This window comes from Rhinopithecus bieti, unplaced genomic scaffold (genome assembly GCF_001698545.2).
Source record: "Rhinopithecus bieti isolate Rb0 unplaced genomic scaffold, ASM169854v2 scaffold_7967, whole genome shotgun sequence".
NCBI lineage: Eukaryota > Metazoa > Chordata > Mammalia > Primates > Cercopithecidae > Rhinopithecus > Rhinopithecus bieti.
Genome location: NW_016806112.1, coordinates 563,496 through 588,038, shown reverse-complemented (window position 1 = coordinate 588,038; position 24,543 = coordinate 563,496). Strand labels below are relative to the sequence as shown.

At 40.3% G+C, this 24,543-nt stretch overlaps 1 protein-coding gene across 5 annotated transcripts in view; it reads left to right on the top strand.

The window, feature by feature from the left end:
• The window catches only part of MVB12B (multivesicular body subunit 12B), a 185,586-nt gene that overhangs the window by 27,765 nt on the left and 133,278 nt on the right, over positions 1 to 24,543 (top strand). The window lies entirely within an intron of this gene.

Sequence of the window (24,543 nt, the reverse complement as noted above, 5' to 3'; positions counted from 1 at the left end):
GTGCCTGTATGCTTACAGCGCAGTATTGGGGTGGGAGTTACCCGATTTTCCAGGTGTTGTGTGTCTCAGTTCCCCTGGCTAGGAAAACGGATCCCCTTCCCCCTTGCGCTTCCAGGTGAGGCGATGCCTCGCCCTGCTTCAGCTCTCGCTGGTCAGGCTGCAGCAGCTGACCAGCACCGATTGTCCGGCACTCCCTAGTGAGATGACCCCAGTACCTCAGTTGAAAATGCAGAAATCACCGGTCTTCTGTGTCGCTCGCGCTGGGAGTTGGAGACTGGAGCTGTTCCTATTCGGCCATCTTGCTCCGCCCCCCTAGTCCATTTTCTTTTGTTTATAACAGAATATGTGAAACTGGATAATTCATAAATAAATGAAATTTGTGTCTTACAGTTCTGGAGGCTGGGAAGTCCAAGTTCAAGAGGCACATCTGGTGAGGGCCTTCTTGCTTGGTGAAGATTCAGCAGAGTCCCAAGACAGTGCAGGTCATCTCATGGCGAGAAGGCTGAGGGTACTAACATGCTAGCTCAGATCCCATCCTCTTTTTATAAAGCCACCAGTTCCACTCCCATGATAACCAATCAATCCATTAATCTGATGAATGAGCCCTCATGATCCAGTCACCTCTTAAAGGCCCCCCTTTTCAATACTGCTACAATGGGGATTAAGTATCAGCAGGATTTTTTGAGGGTACATTGAAACCCTAGCAGGTAGAATGATTCCTTCTACTTTATTCTCCTTTTCCAAAAATGATTTTAGCTATTCCAGTTATTTGTCCATATAAATCTTAAAATAATGTTGCCTACATCTACAAAAAACTTATTGGAGTTTTAATGGGAATTAATGTTAAATCTGCATATCAATTTGAGGAGAATTCACATCCCCACTATGTTGAGTATTCCAGTTCATGAACATAGTATGTCTCTTCATTTATTAGTTCTCCTTTCATTTCTTTCACCAGCATTTTGTAGTTTTCAGCAAACAAGCTCTATAATGTTTTAGTAGATTTAAGGCTAAATACTTATTTTTAGATTTTGAGCAATTATAAATGGAATTGTACTTTAATTTTGATGTTCACATGTTCATTGCTGTAATATAGAAATTCAGTTAATTTTTATAGGTTTATCTTACATCCCGTGACCTTGCTGCACTCATTATTAGTTCTAGGTTTTGGTTTTGTTTTTTTAAAATTCCTTGTGATTTTCCACCTGCACAACAATTTTATCCTTTTTCCTTCACACCTGTATGCTTTTTATTTTTTTTTTCTTGCCTTATTGCAAAGGGTGGAACATCTAGCACTGTGTTACCTATGAGAGAGTAGACCTTCTTGCCTTGTTGCTGATCATAGGTGGAAAACATTCAGTCTTTCACTTTTTTTTTTTTTGAGACTGAGTCTTGCTCTGCTGCCTAAACTAGAGTGCAGTGGTGTGATCTCAGCTCACTGCAACCTTCACTTTCTGGGTTCAAGCAGTTCTGCCTCAGCCCCCAAAGTAGCTGGGATTACAGGCATGCGCCAACATGCCCAGCTAATTTTTGTATTTTTCGTAGAGATGATGTTTCACCATGTTGGCCAGGCTGTTCTGAAAGTCCTGACCTTGTGATCCACCTGCCTCGGCCTCCCAAAGTGCTGAGATTACAGGCTTGAGCCACTGTGCCTGGCCCCAGTCTTTCACTCTTAAGTATAATATTAGCTGAAGGGTTTTTGGTAGGTGCCCTTTATCAAGTTAAGGGAGTTCCTTTCCATTCCTGTTTTTCTGAGGGTTTTTATCATGAATAGGTGTTGAATTTTGTCAGATGCCTTTCCTGCATCAATTGATATGATCGTGTGATTTTTTTTTTCCTTTAGCTTGTTAACATGGTGGATTAAATTGGTTGGTTTTTGAATATTAAAACAGCCTTTCATCCCTGGAATAAATTTCACTTGGTGATGGTATATAATTGTTTTTATTTATTGCTGAATTCTCTTTGATAATAGATTGTTAAGAATTTTTTTCTGGCTGTTACAGATGTCTGAAAAAGAAAGAAAAAAATGTTGTGTTTGTGTTTATGAGGGATATTGATCTGTAGTTTTCTTTTTGTATACTGTCTTTGTCTGGCTTGGTAATACCAGATTCATAAAATGAACTGGAAAGTGTTCCCTCCTCTTCTGTTTTCTGGAAGAGACTGTGTAGAATTAGTATTAATTATTTTTTAGATGTTTAGATGTGGAAGTCTGGGATCCTTACTCTGGCCTTGTTGGCATGGGTGGGTATGGGACCACAGTATTTTATGTGGCATTTGGCTGGAGTAGAGCAATTATTGTCTAAATGTTTTCTCTCTTGCTAGGCTGCCCCCTGACTAGAGAAAGCAGGCTTTTGTTGTTTTTGTTTTTTGGTTTGTGTTTATTGCGGTTTCTGGGTTGCTGATTTCTTTAGCTTCAAGTCTGGGATATATGAGGCAGAAAGAAAACCACGGAACTCACCACCATGTTGTTCCCTGGGTCATGAGATCCCTAGCTGGTCAGACATATTCTTTCACCTTTCAGAGTCTTCTTGTGTTTGTTTGGTATAATTTCCAGTTTTTTTAGTTGTACTTACTGGGAAGATTAGGGAAAAGTTTACTTACTCCATATTCCTGGAAGTGGAAGTACTGGCTTGCTTTAATTTTATGTTAGTCCAGAGTTAGCCAAAGAACCTGTTTATTTCTAAGCCTTTCATAAATCTTGCCAAAACATTTAGGTTTCAACCTTAATATTATATATATAGGCAGGAAGTATGCTATTGTGTGCTTGTAAAATACTTGCTAGTTACTCCTTAAAGTCTGTAAGACTCAAAATGCTTCAGGGCCTTCTTTCTCAATTTTCATGGTCCAGATTTATAGTATTAAAAGGCTGTTTGCATGAGGGATGATGCAAATTAGGAAGAGGAGACATGGCTGGGGATGAGAATTGTGGCTGGTGAGCTGTATTGAAAGGTAGAGACCACTGAAGAAAAGAAAGAGTCCATGAGATGTCTCCAAGAAGGGGAGACAAGACTGGAAGGAAAGATCTGTTCTGGTTCTTGAAGTAGGCAGACATCCAGGGGATCTGTCAACTTGCTTCTGTCATTCATTCGTTCATGTCTTTGTAAAGTATTGTTTTGTTTTAATAGCACAAGTATTATACTGTATAAATATACTCTCATTGTAAAAGATTCAAGCAATAAAGCCCTGTCACCTTCCCTTTCCCAGAGGTAATTGTCGTTAACAGTTTGGTCTGTATCCCTCCAATCCTTTTCCCACAAACCTGCAAATACCTATTTATAGAGAGAGGCCCTATAGTTTGGTGGTGACCTTGGTTAAGTTACTTTACCTCTTAGTGCCTCAGTTGTCTTGTCTCAAAAGTGAGGATTAATACCAGGATTTTCCTCACAGAATTGTGTTGAGGATTAAATTAGCTAATGTTTGTGATGTATTTAACAGTGACTGGCAGTAGCGTTAGTGTTGTGGCTGTTACTTAGTGTTATTATTATGTATTGTTATGCAGTACATAATGTGCCTTTTCTTTTTCCCTTAACATTATATGTAAGAAGTATTTCCATGTCATGACGTGCCACTCAGCCTCTATTCTTCTCCTGGTATGTTTCCCTACTGTAGAGTAACTTAGTAACCACTGTGCTGCTGATAAAAATTCAGATTTTTCTTTTTGGTCTGTGAAAAGCAATACTGATGATGAGTATTCCTATTCATACATCTCTGGGTGTGTGCTGGTGGATCAAAGGATGTGTACATTTTAAATTTTAGTAGTTAGTATACCAGGTAGCTTTTCAAAAATGGTTTACCAATTTATATATACTCCCAGTAAATAGTATACCCAAATAACTATTTACCCTTGTCCATACCATTACCCTTTATTGTCAGTCTTTTCATTACTTTTCAAAACTGGGAGCTCATTTTGTGAATGTGCAGTTCTGTGATTAGCAATAAGGCTGAGCATCTTTTCATGTTTCTTGGCCATTTGCATTTGACTATCAGTTTCCAGTTTTTGTAGTTGGCTCATGTGGCCGGCTTTCTCTTCCTGGTTTCTAGGCTTCCCTCATATACTCTGTGTATGGATTCTTTGCCTGTTGTATATGTTACAGATATTTTTCTCTCAGACTGTCAATCTTTCAACTTTGTTCATAGTATCACATTTTGTTGATACGTTTGTGCCTCTTATCAAAGTTTTGTTTTGTTTTTATGTCATCATATCTGTCAATCTTTTTCTTTCTTTCTTTATGATTGTTATTATTTGTTTGATCTTAATTCTTTAAAAGACCTGTCTAGATGCTAAAACTAGGAGGTGATATTTTTATGAGAAACAGTATATTTACAGAGTCTCAGAGTATCTTCCACAAAATACTTATTAATTACAAAGGAATAAAAGTGGGGAAACCAAGCAGATACCACTGTAAGCGAGCGATCCAAGTTAACATTACCAGTAATGAGACAAGTAGATGTCATGTGCCTGCTGATATGCTACCCTGAGAAGGACACAGCATGTAAATGATCATATGGATATGAAAACACATATATACACACATGCATAGAAATGCAGTGTATACATATATAAACACAGAAAAAGAGGGGAAGCAAATATAGTAATGTTAACATTTTAGGGAATCTGGGGACAGGGTATATAGGCATTCTTTGAATTATTTTTGTAGCTAATCTTGAAATCTGAAATTATTTTACATAAAACTTAAAAAAATTAGAAACAAAAAAGCCTGCCTACCCCAGGATAATAGAAATATCATCTATTTTCAGCTAATATACCATCTATTTTATTGATTTGGCTTTTTAAACATCAGAGTTTTATTTTGGAGTGGAGTGTAAAGTGGAGTCTAACTTATTTTTTTCCAATTGTGTAGCCATTTTCCGAACACTGTCCTCTCCCTGTAGTTTTGATGAGCTGCAGCTGTCATACGCTAGGTCTTTGCATATACCTAGATTTCTGCTTTACACTGATGAGAACGCTCGTTTCCTCTCCCACAGATGAAAGCCATAGCAGCTTCTTTTTGTTTAATATAGGGCCTTTATGCAGGGAATACAAGACATGGGGGAAACAGAAATAAACTTTATTACCACCTTCTTCTGACCCCTGATGACCCTAAGCCAGACCCCAGCTAGCAGGTGAGGGGCTGATCCTGGAAGCCGGATCCTAGGGGTCTGCAGAAATGCTGGGTGGGCTTTGCCTTCAGGCTGGGATGTGAGGCCCATGTGCATAGAGGTTGTAGTAGATATAACAGCAGCTACACTGCAGCAGGCCAGGGCCGGGGCATTAACAATACTCAGGTTAGGTCAAATCATACCACTAACAGTAACTCATGCCCTTAACATTCAACGCTACTTTTCTGCTTAAATTTAAAGTACTGCGTTATGAGGACATTGTAACATCCTGCTTATAACTTAAGGCCTGCAGGCTTCAAATGATCTAGGAAGCAGCCTGCTGACCGCAGGAAGAAATGTTGTTGTAGGGTGGCGTTTGCTTGGGCCCCAAAGAGAGGGATTTTCCAGACTGTTTTTAGGCCGTATTCTCTTTAATTAATCAATTTAACCTATTCTTCCACAATAGCTCACTGTTTCAGTGATCGCAGGTTTATAGCATAGTTTTGAAGTTAGCAAATTGTTAATTTTCTAAAAACTGAGGTAAAGTTGCCCGTAACGTAAAATTAACCATTTTAAAGTGAACAATTTAGTGGCATTTAGTACATTCATAATGTGGAACAACCACCACCTCTATCTGGTTCCAAAACATTTTTATCGCCCCAAAAGGAAATCCTGTACCCATTAAAAGTTGTTCCTCATTCTCCCCTCCCTGCCATCCTCTGGCAACCACCAATCTGTGTGCTGTCTCTATGGGTTTGCCTGTTCTGGATATTCCGTATAAATGGAATCATATAATATGTGACCTTTTTTGTTTGGCTTCTTTCACTTCGGATCATGTTTTCAAGGTTTTTGTAGTATGTTTTAATGTCTGCTAGAACTACTTCCTTCCTCCTACTCTTTTTCAAAAATGTTTTGGTTACTACCACATATTATTTTTTCTAAAATAACTTTAGATTCAACTTGTCAAATTGCACAGAATACTATGTTTTGATCCTCAGTGCAATTGCAATGAGTTAATAAGTTGATTTGAAGGGAATCAACATATTTGCAATACTGCGTTTTCCTATCTGGGAACATGATTTGAATACTTAGGTCTTGTTTTAGTCCTTTTTAGTGAACTTTTAAAGGATTCCATAGATGTTTTGTCATTTCTGTTATTGTATGTATGTGTTTGGTTTCTGTTGCGCATGGATTCTTTTTTTATAGCTTTATAATTGACATACAATAGACTGCATATATTTAGAGTGTATGATTTGATGAGTTTTGGCCTGTGTATATAAACGCCTGGTAAACCATCATTACAGTTAAGATAATGAACATGTCCATCACCCCTAAAATGTTCCTCCTACCCTTTTACAATGTATCCCTGATTTAGCTTGGGTATTTGTCACCCCGAATCTCATGTTGAAATGTAATCCCCCCATGGTAGAAGTAGGGCCTGGTGGGAGGTGATTGGATCACTAGGGTGGATTTCTCATGAATGGTTTAGCATTCCCCTGGGGTGCTGTCCTTTCAAGAGAGAGTGCTCAAGAGACCTGGTCATTTAAAAGTGTGTGGCACCTGCGTTCATTCTCTCACTCTTGCTCCTGCTCTGGCCATGTCACATGCCTGCTCCCGCTTCACCTTCCTCCATAAGTAAAAGCTCCCTAAGGCCCCCCAGAAGCCAGGCAGATGCCTGTGCCATGCCTGTATAGCCTGCAGAACCATGAGCCAGTTAAACCTCTTGTCTTTATAAATTACTGGTTTCAGGTATTCCCTGAGACTAGCAATGCAAGAATGGCCTAATACAAGCCCTCATTCCCCCAACCCCATTTCTGGGGAACCGTTGGTCTACTTATTTTCTGTCACTGTAGTGTAGGTTGCATTTTCTAGAATTTTATGTAAGTTCTTTACTTTGTCTGGCTGTTTTCTCTCAGAATAATTATCTTGAGATTCATTAATATCGTTGAATATGTCCATAGTCCTTGTTTGTTTGTTTAATGAGTAGTGCTCTGTTGTACACCTGGATGACAGTTTACCTGTTGAGGGTCATTTGGCTTGTTTCCAGTTTGGGCTATTAAAGTAAAGCTGCTGTGAACATGCATATGCAAGTCTGTGTGTGGACATATGCATTCATTTCCTGTGGAAAAATACCTAGGAGTCGAAGGGTTGGATTACACAGTAGATGTATGTTTAACTTTTAAAGAAACTGCCAAATTATTTTCCAAGTGGTTGTATCATTTTGTATCCCAGCAGCTGAGCATTAGAGTCTCAGTTCTTCCACATCCTTGTCAACACTTTTAAATAGTCATTCTTTCAATTTTAGCCATTGTAGTGGGTGTGTATTTGTTTATGATTTTAGTTTGCATTTCTCTAACAAGTAATGATTTTGAGCTTTTTTTGCCATTAGTATGACTTCTTTGGTGAGCATCTGTTAAAATTTTTTACCTGCTTTTCATTGGGTTGTCTTATTCCGTTGAAAGCGTTCTTTGTATATTTTAAGTACAATTCCTTTGTTGGATATGTATGAACTATTTTCTCCCAGTCTGTAGCTTGCCTTTTCATTTTCATTTTCTTAACAGTATTTTTGAAAAGCAAAAGTTTTAAAATTTGATGAAGTCTAGTTTATTATTATTTTTTCTTTTATAGTTAGTGCTTTTTGCATTACATTTACTAAATCTTTGCTAGCCCTAAGGTCAAGACTTTTCCTTCTAATCCCTTCTGAAAGTTTTATGGTTTTAGTTGTTATATTTAGATCAATGATGTATTTCAAGTTAATGGTTATATGTGGTATGATATATGGATCAAATATCATTTTTATATATAGCTGTCCATTTGTTCTAGTACCCTTTTTTTAAAAATATCTGTTCTTCATTGAATTATTTTGGCACTTATGTCAAAAATCAACTGATCATAGATATATAGGCACATTGCTAGACTCTGTTTTATTCCATTGATCTATAAGTCTGCCTGTATGCCAAATCCATATTCTTTGATTACTGTAGCTTTATAATAATTCTTAACACCAAGTAGTCTTTTAACTTTATTCTTTTTCAAAGTTATTTTGGTTGTTCTAGGTCCTTCAAATTTTAATACAAATTTATTTAAGAATAAGCATGTCAGTTTCTACAAAAAAAAAAAAAAGCCTGCTGGGATTTTGATTGGAGTTGTATTAAATGTATGGGTCAAATTGCAGATAGTTGACATCTTAACAATATTAAGTCTTCAGATCCATGAATGTGGTACATCTCTTCATTTATGTAAGTCCTCTTTAATTTATTTCAGCAGTCTTTTAGTTTTTAGTGTAAAATTTGCAGATCTTTTGTCCAATCTTTTAGGCATTTCATATTTTTGATGCTATTGTAAATGGTATTTATCTTTACTTTAACTCCATTCTTGTTTATAGAAATACAAATGATTTTTGTAGATTGTCTTGGTATTCTGCAACCTTGTTAAACTCACTTATTAATTCTTATACCTTTTGAATATTTCTTACAACTTTCTATGTAGATAATGATGTTGTGTGTGAATAAAACAATTTGACTTCTTCCTTTCCGGTCTGTATGCCTCTTACTTCTTTTTGTTGCCCCCTGCACTGGCTAGAGCATCCAGTACACTATTGAGTAGAAGTAGTAAAATCAAGCATTCTTGCCTTTTTCCAAATCTTAGGGGAAAAGTGTTCAGTGTTTCACCATTTACATATGGCATTCACTGTGGATTTTAAAATAGATACTATTTAACAGAAAGTACCCTTCCAGAGTGTTTTTAAATCATACATTGATATCAAATTTTATCACATGCTTTATCTGCTTTTATTGAAATTATCATATGGGTTTTCTCTTTTTAATTTAATTTTATTTATTTATTTTTATGGAGACAGGGTCTTACTCTGTTGCCCAAGCTGGTATCCAGTCTCAGCCTCCCAGAGTGCTAGGATTACAGATGTGAGCCACTGTGCCCAGCCTGGGTTTTCTCTTTTAATCATTTAATATAATGAAATATACTGATTAATTTTTGAGTGTTAAACCAAACTTCCATTTCTGGATTAAATCCCCCATGGACATAATAAATTATCCTTTTAATATATTGTTAGATTCAATTTTCTCAAATTTTGTTAAGAAATTGTGTGTGTATGTTCGTAAGGAATATGGATTGGTCTGTGGTTTTCTTATAATATCTGCTTTTAGTATTAGGATAATAGTGGTCTCATATAATGAGTTGAGAAGTGTTCCTTTCTTGCCTGTTTTCTGAAATATTTAATGTCTATTTGGTATTATTTACTCTATAAATATTTGTAGATTTTACCAGTGAGGCTCTCTGGGCCTGCATGTGGGAAGGTTTTTAAATAACAGTTCGATTTTTAAAACAGATACAGTGTCATTCAGGTTATGTATTCTTAAATGAGCCTTGGTAGTCTGTGTCTGCTAAGGAATTTTCATTTAATTTTCCAATTCCTGGGCATAAAGCTGTTCAAAATATTTCCCTGTTATCCTTTTAATGCTTCTATCTGGAGAACATACTTTTTTTTATTCCCAATAATGGTAATTGGTGTCATCTCTCTTTTTTACTTGCTCAGGCTGCCATCCTGGATCAACAAGTAGTTCTCTTTTAGTTCTTTCCATTTTATTTTGATTCTAGTCTTAGTTTTATCAATTTAATCAATCTTCTCAAAGAACCAGCTTTTGGTTTTATTGACCTTTTCTCTTGTTTTGTTTTAACTTTATTGTTTTACTTTTAAAATTGTCTTCTGCTTACTTTGGGTTAAATGTTCTAGTTTTTTAAGGTGGAAGTTTTGGTCATTGATTTGAGACCTTTCTTCTTTTCTAACATAAGCATTTAATGCTATGAATTTCCCTCTAAACTCTGAATTAGCTGCATCCCTCAAATTTCGTTGTGTCGTATATAATTTTATTCCATTCACAATGCTATCTAATTTCTCTTCTGATCTCTTTTTTGATCCATAAATTATTAAGATGTATGGTTTTTTGTTTCCATGTATTTGGGGACTTCTGGATATGTTTCTGTTACTAAGAATACATTCCATGTGGCCAGAGAACATAGTTTTATGGCTCACAACATGAGTCAGCAAACTTTTCTGTAGAGGGCCAGATAATATATATTTTAAGCTTTGTGAGCTATATGATCTCCATTGTATATTATTATGTTTTCAACTCTTGAAAAAATATAAAACTATCTGTAATTTATAGTCTGTATGCAAACAGGCTGCAGGCTGGATTTGGTCTGCAAGCTGTGATCATTGACTTCAGCCTAGACTGTGATCCATCTTAGTGAATGTTCCACATACACTTGAAAAGAATGTATATTCTGGCCGGGCGCGGTGGCTCAAGCCTGTAATCCCAGCACTTTGGGAGCCCCAGAGACGGGCGGATCACGAGCGTCAGGCAGATCGAGGACATCTGAGCTAAACCACGGTTGAAACCCCGTCTCTACTAAAAATACAAAAACTAGCCGGGCGAGGTGGGTCGGGCGTCTGATGCAGTTCCCAGCTACTCGGGAGGCTTGAGGGCAGCGAGAATGGCGTTAGAAACCCGGGAGGCGGCGGAGCTTGCAGTGAGGCTGAGATCTGGCCACTTGCACTCCAGTCCGGGCGACAGGAGCGAGACTCCGCCTCAAAAAAAAAAAAAAAGAATGTATATTCTTCTTTTGTTGCAGTTGAGTGTCCTACAAATGTCAATTAGGTCAAGTTGGCTGATAGTATTGTTCAAGTTTTCTGTATTATTACTGATTTTCTCTCAATTTGTTCTATCAATTATTAAGAGAAGGGTATTAAAATCTCTGACTCTAATTGTGGATTAGTCTAATTTTCTCAGTGCTATAAGTTTTGTTTCCTGTATTTTGGTGTTCAGTCATTAGTTGCATAAACATTAAGGAATGATATGTCCTCATGATTAATTGACACCTTCGTTATTATTAAGTGACCCTCTTTATCTCTGTTAATATTCCTTTCTCTGAAATCGGCTTTGTCATATGTTAGTATAGCCACTACAGCTTTCTTTTGATTTGTGTTGGCATGAAATATTCTTTTCCATCCTTTTGCTTTGAACCTATCTGTGTCTTTATATTTGAAGTGGGTTTCTTGTCGACATCATATTATCTAGGCTGACAATTTCTTCCTTTTAATTGGGGTGTTTAGGCCGTTTACGTTTTGCATGATTATTGATGTGGTTGGGTTTAAATGTACTAATCTTGCTCTTTGTTTATTTTTTCCCATCTGTTGTTTTTCCCCCTTTTCCTATTTGTCCAACATATTTTTTATTAATTATTTTTATCTCTTTTTATTTCCTCTGTTGGCTTACCAGTTCTATTTCTTGTTGTTGTTGTTTCTCAGTAGTTGCTTTTGAGTTTATACCACGTATCTTTAACTTATCACAGTCTGTTTTTAAGTAATACACAACTTCATGTGTAGTGTAAGAACAGGATGTTTATTGCTCCTCTTCTGGCCCTTGTGCTATTGTTGGCATACATTTTTTTCTGTATATGTCAGAAACTCCACAATACATTGTTATCATTTTTGCTTTAAAATTTTATTATCTTAGACTTAAAAATAATAACATAGTCTTTTATAGTTATCCCTATGGTACTATTTCTAGTGCTCTTCATTGCTTTGTGTAGATCTGCATTTTCATCTGATATAATTTTCCTTCAGCCTGAGGAACTTTTTTGAACATTTCTCATAGTGTTGGTTTGTTGGTGATGTATTGTCTCAGCTTTTGTTTGTATGAACAAAGTCTTTATTTTGTCTTTGTTTTTGAAGGATGTTTGCCTTGGGTATAGAAATCTAAGTTGGCATTTTCTTTCAGTACTTTAAAATTGTTGCTACAAATACAAAATATTAGAAGAGTGTGATGGTGCACACCTGTAATCCCAGCGGCTCAGGAGGTTGAGGTGGGAGAATCACCTGAGCCTAGGAAGTCAAGGCTGCAGTGAGCTGTCATTGCATCGCTCCACTCCAGCCTGAGCAAGAGAGTGAAACTATGAAAAAAAAAAAAAAAGGTGTTGCTTCATTACCTTATGGCTTGCATTGCTTCTTATGAGAAGTCTGCTGTCATTCTTACCTTTGTTTCTCTGTACATAGGGGGTCTTAGGCTGTCTTGAAGATTTTCTTTTTATCACTGGTTTTAAGCATTTTGATTATGATACACCTTGGTGTAGTTTTCTTAATGTTTATTCTGCTCAAAGGTCATTGATCTTCTTGAATTTGTGGGTTTATAGTTTTCATCAAATTTGTAACATTCTGTTTATTATTAAAGTATTTCTTGTTCACTTCTCCCTTTCTGAGACTCCAGTAACATGTATATTGAACCACTTGATATTGTCCCACAGCTTAAACAGCTAGAATAACACATGGAAGGAAATAACAAAGATAAAATCAGAAATTAAAAGTAAGAGAAAAGGAGGGAGAGATGTTAATTAAGAATTGAATCTTTGTAAAAAGCGTAATAGATAAACTTCTGGCAAATCTAATAGTAAAATGAAATAATATAAAGATGAGGAAAATTTAGTTGGGAAAAGGAAAGTAAGAATATAGGAAATTTCAAAATTACAAAAGAAGATGATGTGTGGCTCTTATGTATAGCCATGTTTGACTAAAATTGAAAATCCTGATGAGTTAGATAATTTCTACTGTTATCTAAGAAGAAATCCTAAAAAGCCTGTATCCAAGGAAGAAATTGGAAATATTGTTAGAGAATTATTTGCAACAAAAGCACTAGGCCCAAACTGCTTTAAACTAACATTTTCTCAAATTATCAAGGAACAGTTAATTTTTACATGATACAAACTATCCTAAAGCTTTGAAAAAAGATTGGAAACTTCATCATTTGTTTTACAGAGCTAATTTAACCTTGACAATTGACCTTGCTAATGTAACTTGTACTGGTTCCCCCACCTCATTTTAGTTTTTAAAGTGGTTATTGGCATGGTTTACATGTTTTGCATAAAAGAAAATTAATTTTTGGCCAGGCGTGGTGGCTCACACTTGTAATCCCAGCACTTTGGGAGGCCAAGGTGGGCATATCCCCTGAGGTCAGGAGTTCAAAACCAGCCTGGTCAACATGGTGAAACCCTGTCTCTACTAAAAATACAAAAAATTAGCCGAGTGTAGTGGCAGGTGCCTGTAATCCCAGCTACTCAGGGGGCTGAGGCAGGAGAGTTGCTTTAACCCAGGAGATGGAGGTTGCAGTGAGCCGAGATTACACCATTGAACTCTAGCCTGGGTGACAGAGTAAGACTCGGTCTCAAAAAAAAAACAAGAAAAAAAAAAGAAAATTAATGTTTTAAAAATATATTTATCTTACATTCAACAACCTCATTGAATTCTTGTTTCTAATTCCGTCCCTTGTTTCCTGGCTGTTCCATGACCCTTTAGATTATGGTTTAGGATGACAAACTTATGAGGTGTATATCATGGGAAATTATGTGATTACAAATTCTACCATGTGTGGGGGGAGTGGCAGGTGATTGGGGAAGAATGTAAGAAGTGATTGACCTGTGGGCTAAGCAAATACACATTCACTCTGTTCTCCACGCTCCTTTCTTAAGGCCTATTGGATTGTCTTCTAGTGCATCTCCCTAACTCCATTCTAATCTTCTCCGGTTTTCCCTGAACTGTTGCCAATGGAAACTTTCCAAAAAACGAGGTTACTCACCTGCTTAGAATTGTCCTCTGGCTCTCTGGTTTTAGACATAAAGGCAAATTCGTTGTTTTACTTACCACCAAGTGCTGAGCACCTAGCACTCAGTAAGTGTCTATCCAGTGGATGGACTACACTGGCATCTGAGACTTGTTTAGATTTTCTCCTTCCCTACTTTTTGTGTTCTCATTCTGGCCCCGCTGAACTGTACACAGTTCCTCAGAGGTGCTGTGCCCATCCTTGCCTCTGTGCTTTCGTGCGTGCCCGCTGTTCCTCTCCCCGTGGAATTATGTTCTGGTTCTGTGTGTTTCGATAGCACCTTTTCCTCCATTGCTGTGCTTACCACTCTTTAGGTACAGTTTAATTACAGTTACCACTCTTTAATTACCTCCCTGTGTACTGAGCCCCATGAGGAGGAGGCCACGGAGCTGTGCCTTTCGCATAGCTGTACCCCCAGTACCCAGCACAGGGCCTGGTGCACACATTCTCCACCAGCATGCACAGGACATTTATTGAATTGAATTAGCTGGCTCCTTTCTGTTTTGCCTTTCTGTGTCTGGGATATTGGATGCCAACATCCAGCTAAGTTATGTTTGTGTTAAACATGAATTGAAATGCAATTACAGCTGGCAATGTGGTTTGAGAGCTGAGTAATAGAGTAAATAAGAAGAGTGACTTAGGCATGAGGACCAGTTTATCTCCTTTCCTTTCTTGCCTCCTGTCATTGGGCATGACTCATGAACGGCGCGAGTTCAACTTGTCTTCTCTTAAATCCCATCGCTTTAACTCTTCCTGCCCTCCTTGTCTTGATGGGTCTCTTTCAGGGCCCCTTTGTTAAAACCAGCAAGAAGCCCAGAGCCAGGCCTTGCAGTCTGAGTTGGCTGGCGCCAGAGGAGGCTGCACTCCCCACTCTAGGGCAGAGGTGGAGCCAGCACCATGGGTGGGAGTGTGCACGGGGCTGCTGAAGTTTTGGCTGGATCACTAGTTTTCACTACTAATCACATCCTGCTAGGGCCCTAGCTAAGGCAAACACAGTGTATTTTATCAAAGATGTTGCCACTTTACCTTAGACCCCTTGCTTTCATAGCCTTCTTGAATTGCATTCAGGAATTGTGTCTTAGGTTTGGACCCACCTTGAGGTTAATTGATTTGGCTTGATAGAAAAACTCCTCCCTTCTTGTTCTTTTGTTTGTTTGTTTGTTTTGTTTTGTTTTGAGACGGAGTCTTGCTCTGTTGCCCAGGCTGGAGTACAGTGGCACAATCTCCGCTAACTGCAAGCTCCGCCTCCCGGGTTCATGCTGTTCTCCTGCCTCAGCTTCCCAAGTAGCTGGAACCACAGGTGCCCACCACCACGCCCGGCTTAATTTTTTTTTTTTTTTTTTTTGTTTTTTTTTGAGACGGAGTCGTCACTCTGCCACCCAGGCTGGAGTGCAGTGCCGCGTCTCAGCGTCACGTGCCAAGCCGCGCCTCCCGGTTCCCGCTGTCCCCTGCGCTCAGCCCGCCGAGGTAGCTGGCACAGGCCACCCGCCACCTCGCGCCGGGCTACATTTTTTTTTTTTTTTTGTATTTTTAGGTAGAGACGGGTGGTTTCACCGGTGTTAGCCAGAATGGTCCGATCTCGCCTGAGCCTCGGTGCATGCCGCCCGTCTCGGCTCCCAAAGTGCCTGGGATTACAGCGGCTTGGCAAGCACGCGCCCAGCCTTTTTTTTTTTTTTTTTTTTTTTTTTTGTTTAATTAGAGAGCGGGGTTTCACTGGTGTTAGCCAGGATGTCTCCAAGTCTCGGGCTGACCCCCCCGCCGCGCCCGGCCGGGAGGGCGCAGCGCCGGCCCCCCCCCCCGCTCATCGCGGGGGCGGCGAGGAAGTGCTGTTTTTTTTTTTTTTTTTAGAGAGACAGAGTCTCACTCTGTTGTGTTGCCCAGGCTGGAGTGCAATGGCAAAATCTCAGCTCACTGCAACCTCTGTCTCCCAGGTTCAAGTGATTCTCCTATCTCAGCCTCCCTAGTAGCTGGGATTATAGGCATCCGCCATCATGCCCAGATAATTTTTGTGTTTTTTGCATTTCACCATGTTGCCCAGGCTGGTCTCAAACTCCTGACCTCAGATGATCCGCCTGCCTTGACCTCCCAAAATGCTGGGATTATAGGCATGAACCACTGCACCCAGCCACCAGACTGTGCAGTTGCTTATTAATATGCCTTTCTATTGTTTCTCTAAATCAGCTGGCATGCTCATTTTATAAACCCACTTTCCTGGGTCCAAAGGGAGATTTCATCAAACTTTAGAGATGGAGCAGAGGAAGCAGGAAGCTTTTATTTATTAGCAAAGCCCCCACCACTGGCCTGTACTGGGTACTGCAAACTGAGTGGTAAATGGTCGGATGTAGCACTTACCTACGTGGAATTTACAGACCCAGACTGAAGAATTAAAATGAAAACAGGGGTAGCAGAGATTGGAGCACCCTCCAGTGTCCTCTTCCTTCCCAAGGTTAATCCCAGTAGGTGAGTTCTCATTTCCACATCTTCCTGCCTGGCTTTTGCTTGGAATTCCCTCCCCACATTGTGCTGTCAGTCTCTCCCCCTTCTCTATGTCTTCCTTTCCACGAAGACATGCCCCTGTCCCTTCTGTTCTTAGCAGATGCTGCCTCCGCCACCCTCCCTTCATCTCACTAGCTGCTCCAGCTACCATCTTTGGATGCCCTACTCCCCAAAATCGTCCCTGCTTGCCATCTCCTCTTCATTATCCCCACTCACCCTCAATTCCTAAATTGTCTAACTCAGTGGCTCTTTCCTAATCCTTATTCTTCTCGACCTCATCTCAAATTTGGTTATTGTTGACCAATTTCCTCCTTCCTTAATATATTCGTTTTCTGAATGCAGAACTAGTACATGTTCACTCTAGACTATGTAGAAGATGTTAAAAAGCACAAGGAAGAACATAAAAGCAACCTGTAATCCTACAACTCAGGAAAACTATTGTCCACAGTTTAACTCTCTTTTAGTTTGTGTGTGTGTGTGTGTGTGTTTTAGCAGTAATGGGATTCTATTTATATAAATTTTATAATCTGCTTATTATTGCATCATATTTTCTTAGTGTATTTTTGCAGTATTTTCTTAGATCATCGGATATTCTTCTGTAGTCCTTCTTTCCTAAAATACTGCATTGCTTCCATTTGATTTCAGCTGCATTCAGCTTTGTTCCTCTCTGACCCCCTCTCTTGTAGTAGCCTCTCCCTCACTGTGCGCCCTGCCCAGCTCCCACCCAGCCAGCCCCCTGCACTGAGCACTCTTCTCTCACTTGGCGTCCAGCCCTGCCAGGTGCTGAGCTTCCGACGGCACGCAGCCAGCTTGTGCTCTCCATAGCACCGGGCCTCCATTTCCACCAGCCTGCTGGACAAGCCCACAAATCCTGACTGGCTGATACCTCAACCTGAATATTCCCAAACCGAACTCTTCTTCTGTTTCCTTACCACTCCCAATAGAAGACCCAACCCACAACTACCTTTCTTCCAAGTGTTCCCACGAGACAGAAGCCAGAATCCTCCCAAGGGTTCTCTGCCAGCCCTGCCTGCCAGCACCCCATCAGGCACTTCTTTATCTTTTCATCCTCCTCTTCTGTCTCTGCTACCAACTGGATGAGGTCCTCACATTTCTTGACACGGGTAGTTTCTTCTAAGCAGTCTGGTGCCTCCCATCTCGGCTCCAGGTTTCTCCTGTAAATGCAACTCTGAGAATTTCTCCCTCCTGCCCAGGGCTCTCCAGCCATGCTTCCCCTCTTGCTCCCTAGGATGGGGCAGGTCCTAAGACAGCACCTGCCCTGCGGCCTCCCAGGTTCCAGCTCCTCCCACCAGATCTCTGTGGTCGTATGGTCTGCTATCTCTCTCTCACCTGTGGCCAGTGGTCCAGCCAACCCCACGCTTCCCACACATGCCAGGGAGGACCCACACCCTGGCCTTTTCTGTCCTGTGTTCTAGGGATGTGCCTGCCCCTCTGCCCCCGCTTCGTTTCTGCCTGCTAGCACTTTATGATACATCCCATCTGAAGACGCCTTTGGTTCTGTTTATCCTCTCAGCAGCCTGCCCTTTCTTCTCCTTCTTCTGCCTTATGCTTGCTTCTGAGAGCTCTCAGCACTTGGTGCTCCCTTACAGCACTGAGGTGATTCTGTCTGACACTTCTGGTGACACCAAATATCCATACTGTGTCTGCCCCTGCACTAGTTGCTTCCACACACAGTATTTATTTCACACAATAACCCTGCCAAGTTACTATTGCAAGTTACTATTGCAATCTTGTTTTAGAAGTAAGAAAGCAAAGCCTCCAAGAGCTCAAGGGTGTGGCTGAGTGGAGGTCAAACCCAGGTCTCCTGCCTCTGCGTGGCTCTCTTCCCTGCGTCCTCGCTCCTGATTCAGCTCACCTGGGAGCCATCCTCGAAGGGAGAGGAGGGAGTGCCTTACATATCATAAATGCCTAGTGAATGTCTGCTGAAAGAGAAGGAAAGACTTGTGGCCTGAAGAGATGAATTGCAGCCTAGTGATGATGGCCCATGCTGGGGAGGGCTTTATTTGATGCCAGGCCCGCCTGCATATCTAGGTGTGGAAGGGAAGCAGTGGTTTCCGATGCAACACCAATACTTAGCATTGATTAAGTGATTACTGTGTACTGACCAAAGCACTTTCTTTGGTGCTGTAACTACAACTGTATGAGCTAGGACCTATTGTTTCCATTTATAGAGACAAAAGCCAAGGCTCAGAGAGGTTAGCCAAGGCCACACAGCCACTACTGGTTGGTGAACCCAGGATTTGAATCACATCTGTCTAGTATCAAGGCCCATGTTTTCAACTCTGCATGCTGCTGGCCTGGGAGGCTGTATTGGGTGATTTGGAGCAAACATTGTTATCCCAAATTCCAGCCAGGAAGAGGCTTTGGAGCCTGCCCTGCTTTGCTTTTTCTTCCTTCCCTGATCGGCAGATGCACCCTCCATAATGAGATTATCTTGAACTCCCTGGATACTGTGGTAGAGCGAGGGTTGGAAAACCTTGTCTTTAAAAATTTTGTTTTAAAATACTGCATGACATTTAAAAAATTATCAAAACTCATCTCAGAAAATCTAAATCATATAGAATTCTATCAACCAAAGAGTGAAAATATTACCTTTCTTTTTTCCTCTAATGCCAATACATCTCGTTGACAGTTTGCAAGTATCTTTCTAGACTTATGTTTTTCTTTTCACCAAAAAAAGTATTTGTTTTTAATTAAATAAGGAACAGAAGAATATCTTTTATCTAAAAAAAAATTAAATAGTAACAGCCAAAGCTTAAGTACCTTTCAACCACACCAGTTTGCTCATTTTCTTCCTGACTTTTTTCTCTGCATTTTATGTAAATGACTTACAGAAATATATCGTTGTAATTTGTGTTTTTAATATAAATTAGATCATGCCATCAGCTCATGCTTTATTTTTATGAAAGATGTACACGTGTCATATAGATCTTTCTAGACTTGTGTGTGTAGACCCTCCACACTCTTGTTAACGGGTGTGTGATGCTCCCTGGTTGGGTGAGGGCCACAGGAGCCTTCTGCTGCTCAGCCAGTAGTTCTTTTACCTTCAGTTTTTCACTGAACAAAGCTTTTAGTGCATGCCTCCTTGTTAAGGGTGTTGGATTTAGCAAATAAAAATACAGGATGAACATTTTGAAAATTTTTTAATTAGAAAAGTATTTGTTGTTTGTCTGAAATTTAAATTTCACTGGGTGACTTGTATTGCCTGTAGCAACTCCATTCCTTATGCACATTTGTGAGATTTGGGGAAAAAAAAATTTCTTCTTAAGGTCTATTATCTGATTTTAAAATTAAAAGTTACATGACAAAATATTCCAAATATATAGAAAAGTATAGAGAACAATGTAGCAAAATGCCCATGTATCCACCATGCAGCTCTTCCAAGTCTTGATGTTTCACCAAATTTCTGTCAGATTTCTTCTTTAATAAAAGAAAACATTACTGATGCCCATGCACCCCCCCAGGCCCACGCCTCCTTCCTTTCCACAGTCTCTACTGCTCTGAGTTTGGTGTTTTTCATTCCTAGATATCTTTCCATGTTTTCACACTTTATATAGGTAATATCCTATGTGGGATATATGTCACACTTATATGTATTTTTCAACATGGAGTGTTTTTTTGTTGTTGTTGTTTTCGTTTGTTTTTGACAGATTTTCGCTCTTGTTGCCCAGGCTGGAGTGCAGTGGTGCAATCTCAGGTCACTGCAACCTCTGCCTTCCAGGTTCAAACGATTCTCCTGCCTCAGCCTCCCGAGTAGCTGGGATTATAGGCACATGCCACCACACCTGGCTAATGTTGTATTTTTAGTAAAGATGGGGTTTCTTCATGTTGGTCAGGCTGGTCTCAAACTTCTGACCTCAGGTGATCCGCCTGCTTGGGCCTCCTAAAGTGCTGGGATTACAGGCATAAGCTACCGTGCCCAGCCAACGTGGTTTTTTTTCTTAGCAGTGTTCTTGAGATATTTTTCCCTGCTGATACAGCTCTAGTTCATGTATTTTCAAAGGGTATAGAATTATATTCCATGAATATACTATAACTTAGTTATTCATTCTTATGTTGGCGAGGATTTGGGTCATTTTCAATAATGCAATACTGTAAACAATGTTGTAAATAATATCCTTTTGTCTCTATGCTAAGGATTTCTCTAGGGAACAAGTTAGGAATAGAATTGCCAGTCATTTTCTCCTTTCTGGATATAGTCATGTGCCCTCTGAAGTGGCGTGCAGGAGGTTCAGGTTTATACTGCACTCATTTTGTTAGACATTTGCGGTTTGGTCAGTGATTTGCCGTGAATGGCCAAGCACTGCCATTTTGCTTGTGGGTAATGTCTTTTTCTTATTGCTTGGTAGGGGCTTTTTTTTTTTTTCCAGAGTCTCACTCTGTCCCCTAGGCTGGAGTGCAGTGGCGCCATCTCGACTCATTGCAACTTCTGCCTCCCGGTTCAAGTGATTCTCCTGCCTCAGCCTCCCGAGTAGCTGGAATTACAGGCACCCACCACCACGCCCCCTAATTTTTCTATTTTTAATAGAGACTGGGTTTCAGCATATTGGCAAGGCTGGTCTCGAACTCCTGACCTCAAGTGATCCGCCCGCCCTGACCTCCCAAAGTACTGGGATGACAGGCATGAGCCCCTGTGCCCAGCCTAGAGGGGTTTTTTATTTCCTTATTTTGGATGTTAATCCGTTGTCACTGTGCACTGCTCCCAGTCTAAGGCTTCTCTTTTTACTTTGCGACTTGTGTCCTTTGTAGCATCCAAGTTTTCATTTTTAGGGTAGCAAGATTCATCAGCCTATTCTTTTATAGATGGTTTTGTACATGTCCATCTATTTCTTTAATAATTCTCTCTATTAAAACATAAATATACTCCACATTTTTTTTCCTCAAAGTTTGGAAGTTTTGCTTTTCACATTTCATCTTTAATCCATCAAGAATTTGTTTTTGACAAATTGAGGTAGGGCTCAACTTAGTTTTTCCTGTGTAGTGACAATCAGGTGTCTGGGTACTATTAATTGACTAGTCCCTACTTCAGCCACTGATGTGTCACTGGCAGTGCCATGGTAGACCAGGTGTCCTGTGGCTGAGAGGAGCCGGCCTTCCCCTGGGTGAGGACCAGCCATGAGGCAACCTCTCGGCTGCAGATGCTGCTCTCTGCAGGCCTGTGGAGGTCCAGGGCCGTGTCATAGCTTGGCCGTCTGGGTGTGACAGAAATGGGAGCTCTTCTGGCCCAGAGCCTCCCTCCTGATGACCTGGAACAAGGAGGACATACCTGCTCCGATGCGGCCAGGTGCCCTGCCTGCATGTATCTCCCATTTCCTGTCTCGTATGCCTCCCACAGAACTGTCTTCCCTGCCTGGCTCCATCAGGAGGTGCAGAGCCAAGCCTCTTCAGGGGCTTTTACTGGGAATCGAGATCTACTTTCTGCCTCCTTGCCCAGCCTCAGAAAGCCATCCCTTCTATGCCTGGTGTGGCCAAGGCACCTGTGCCACAGGTAGAATGAGGAAAGGGCTATCTTGTGTAGTCTTAGATGTACCAGGCTTCAGTCTTAGTGTATTTTTCATACCGTACATTTTTTTCATGGTTCAATGGTTCAATCAGTCATTTAGCAAATATCTAATTGTGTACTATAAACAAGGCATGGGGCTAGGAACTCAGAAAAATGTTCCATGAATAAGGTAAGATCTTTACTTTAAGAACCAGAGATAATAGTAAGTAGTTAACATTTTTTGAGTGTCTGCCATGTGCCAGGCCTTATGCTAAGTACTTCTAGAAATATTAATAGCTTTATTGAGATATAATTCATACACTACAAAATTCACTTATTAAGAGAATACAGTCCATTGGTTTTTAGTATAGCCACAGAGTTGCACAATTGTCACTGCTGCCTAATTTTGAACATTGTCGTCACCCCCTAAAGAACCCTCCACTCATTAGCCATTCTCTCCATCAACTCTTCCTGCCCCCAGCCCCTGGCAGCACCAGTCCACTTTCTGTCTCTAAGGATTTTCCATTTCTAGACTTTTCATATAAACAAAATAATGTAATGTGTGGTCTTTTGTGTCTATCTTATTTTACTTAGCAAACTGTTTTCAGGGTTCATCTAAGTTGCATTATGCATCAGTACATCATTCCTTTTATGACAGAATACTATTTCATTGTATGGCTATGCCACATTTTTATCAGTTGATGAACGTTTGGATTATTTCCTCGTTTTGGTAATTAAGAAAACAACATGCTGTCATGGGAACGTTTGAGTGCAAGTTTCTATGTAGACGCTTGTTTTCATTTCTCTTGGGTATATACCTAGGATTAGAATTGCTGGGTCATATGCTAACTCCATGTCTAACATTTTGAAGAACTTCCAGACTGTTTTCCAAAGTGGCTGCACCCTGTTACAATCCCACCAGCAGTGCGGAGAGCTCGTCCATGTCCTTGCCAACATTTGGATTGCCTGTCCTTTTAATTGTAGCTACCGTAGTGGTTCTAAAGTGGTATCTCATTGTGGTTAACTGCTTTTTGTGCTTTCTCTCATTTAATGCTTACAAATAATCCTATGAGGTAGATATTATTTCTATTGTCATCTTTAGGTGAGGCTCAGAGAGTAAAAGAGTGACTTTGGAAAAGCCTAGTATGTAAGTGGCAGAGCTGGGACTTGAACTCGAATCTACCCAACTCCAGAAATCCAAGTTCTTGCCTGCTGGGATCATCAGGGAGGTTGTAGAGTGGCAGGTTCTTTCAGCCAGGCCCTAAATAATGAGAACATTTCAACAAGACAGATGGGAGAGGTAGCAACATGAGCAAAGGCAGGGAGACCGGAAATGGTGGGGCACAGTTAGGAAAGACCTGTCTGAGGAAGGAGAACTAGAGTGGAGAGGGGGTACAGTATCAGGAGGCCCAGAGGGGTGCAAGGCCAACAGGGCTGGGTGGTCCGCTGTGTCCCTGTGCCCCGTGAGTGGAGAGGACCACCTGGAGACTGAGGGAGATGCATTGGTCTCAGGGAACAGGTTTATGCTTTTCATTTCTTTTGCTAAAAAAATGAGACATTTCAGCTGAAAGTATAAGAAAATGTTGCAAATAAAATCAGAACCAAAAAACAATTGAGAGTTCCTGCACTCTTCACTGCATTAGTTAAATGCCTCTTCCTTTCACTTGATATTTGTAGAAAGCATCTTGGGCACACCACCTGTTAGGGAGTCCACGGATGGTTGGATAGGCTCCTTGCCTCTGCTATGCCCACCCTGCTCTTATTGAGTTTAAGTGGCTCACGGTTGGCTGCTGTCTGGCCTGGGCCAAGTGCGTGTGTTTCCACTGTTGATGATCTAACATACCCAGAGGCCTTTGAACTTCATTCTCGTTCATCGTGTCAGCCAGATATTTCCTTTGGAATGTCTGCAGGATTTCCTGGCCGCTTTCATTGCTCTCTGTCTGCTGAGTACACCTTTGAGTTGTGGGTGGGCTCTTTTGAAACACCGGGGTGTAAACAGATTGATGAAATTGGTGGTTAGCTTGTCTTTTGAGAGTTTCTCTTTGGCAAGGAGCACTCAATTCCAACGTTGGAAAACCTCTAACGGTTGAAATGATTGACTGCACAGCTCCTCTTTAGGTGGCTTAGTTGGACAGCTGATTTACAAAGTGCTTCTCAAGTTTAAATCCAGCGGATTTTATTTTCACCCCATCAAATGAAGTATTTACAATTATTTTCTTATAAAAGCTATATATGCTCATTACCAAAAAAGCAGAAATGCAGGGGAAAAAAAGAACATTAAAAATACTCATAATCTCAACTGTGCAGAGCCAAACAGTGGTTAATGCTTTGCTTTATATTTGCCTAGATCCTTTTCTATACAGATAATTGTTTTGAAAACAAAATATAGGATTGTACTTTATAAACCATGTTGTAACTTACTCTTTCTCCTGAACTTTCCATGTTAGTATGTGTATGTGTACAAAGTTGTTTCAAATGGCTGTTAAGTCTTCTATTGTGAGGATGTCCTCTAATCATTAGAAATTTATCATCGCCCACTCTTGCCTTTATAAACTGAGCCTCAATAAACATATCAATAACACTTACCCTGTCTTACCAGGCTCCAGTTACAGAGCCCCATTTTCTGTCCCTTTAATACAACAACTTTATTTCTACCCTAGGGTCTTCACAGTAGCTGTTCCCCAGGCCCCTGGCCCCCAGATCTTTCAGGGATTAAGGGAATCCCTTAAACCAGGGAGACTGCTCACATTTAACGTCAGAGGTCATTTTACA